Source organism: Gavialis gangeticus, unplaced genomic scaffold, assembly GCF_001723915.1.
Source record: "Gavialis gangeticus isolate Ggan-Ray unplaced genomic scaffold, GavGan_comp1, whole genome shotgun sequence".
Lineage (NCBI taxonomy): Eukaryota > Metazoa > Chordata > Crocodylia > Gavialidae > Gavialis > Gavialis gangeticus.
This window is the reverse complement of record NW_017728993.1, coordinates 81,357,033-81,358,545: the sequence shown is the minus strand read 5'-3', so window position 1 is coordinate 81,358,545 and position 1,513 is coordinate 81,357,033. Positions and strand designations below refer to the sequence as shown.

The 1,513-nt window shown below is 43.7% G+C and overlaps 1 protein-coding gene across 2 annotated transcripts in view; it reads left to right on the top strand.

Annotated features, from left to right (window-relative positions):
* Positions 1-1,513, top strand: part of FAM102B (family with sequence similarity 102 member B) — a 68,826-nt gene that overhangs the window by 37,873 nt on the left and 29,440 nt on the right. The window lies entirely within an intron of this gene.

The following is a 1,513-nucleotide window of genomic DNA, read 5'->3' as shown; positions in this document are numbered from 1 at the left end:
TTTTTTTTTTTACTTAAAAAAGGCAGCTGATGACTGACTTGTTTGTTCTTTCCCATTGTTCTTGATGTATTAAAGTTCAGTTTTATCTGCAGTGCAACTTATTCAATCTATATACTTATACTTACTATCATTTTGAGTAGAATTAGTTCTGTATATGTTCTTTTTAACGTACCTGGCTCTAACTTATAACAGTGAAACTTTTCTCTTGCAATAGGCAAGGATTTCTTAGGATGACATCTTTTATTGGACTAGCTGCATAGTTCGGATAGTTAGACAAGCTTTTGAATGCAGATGTCACTGTGTAGTCTGGCTTCCTTTTTCTTTAGGTTTTGCCTTTTTTCATTGTAAGCAGCAGATTTCAGTATCTTCCATGTTATGATAGTGTTAGAGTGGTGTTGTAGCTGTGAAGGTACAGGAATTACGCGAGTGGCAAGGATTTCTTAGGACAGGGGTGCTCAAACACGGGCCCATGGAGACATAGGTATCTGGCCTGCGGGGCTCCCCATGGTTTGGGAAATTTTGGCAGCAAGGGAGCAGTGAAACTAAATATGGTTACCCTCCCATACTGCCAAATTCCTAAATGCTGAGACCTGTGCAGCTGGTTGGGGCCAGGTCATGCTCCATACCTCTACCCCCACAGCTAGGTGAGGCTGGGTCATGCTCCTACCTCCAGGCTGGATGGGGCTGGGCTGGGGCCATGGAGCTGGGTTAAGGCTGGCTCAGATCCCCTTTCCTCCCACCCCTGGTGGGGATGGACCATGCCATCTCCCTCCCACCTTCTGAGCCAGATGGGAGCCGGGATGTCCCTGCTTCCCTCCACATGGCTGAATGCGGCCCTGTCATGACTGCCCTGTGCATGATTGAGGCCAACAGCCTGATCCAGCCCATGGACAGCCAGGGCTCTACCTATCTGGCCTGCTGGCCAAAGAGCAGGGTGGATTTGATTTAAATCACTTGTCAGGAAGTCTCAATTTAATCATTGTTTTCTACAAAAAATGCATTCTTGTTGTTTGATATCCTTTATTGGTTGTGGAGACACCAAATATTTCATGAAGTTTTCCCCAGTCCATATACGTGTAACAGGCTACCCATTGGCTGGGACTTTTCTTTTCTCCCTACAGTGGTATGGTGGCCTGGTCTCACTTGGCTAAAAAGCCAACAATGGGTTTGATACAGCCCTAATTATGACTGGCATCAAAACAGATAGGGCCCAGCAGCCATCTACATACTAGGCTTAAGTGACAAGTTGAATTAGCTGGAATTGTTCCAAGGCATAATGTTAATTTAAATAATTGCAAGTATTTAACATGGTACTTGTCAGTCTGTAAGGTCTGGGGTTTGCTGCTAGACAAAATAGAAGCACCTATCAGTTCCAAACCAATCTAGTGAGGCAGTAGAAACTTCATATATAAACAAATATATTTACAGTGGACAAACTTGGAGAGAGTTAGGGATTGAGGACAGGAGAAAAGCAGAAAGGTAAATTTACTAAGCAGCTTTTTTTTTTTTTTTT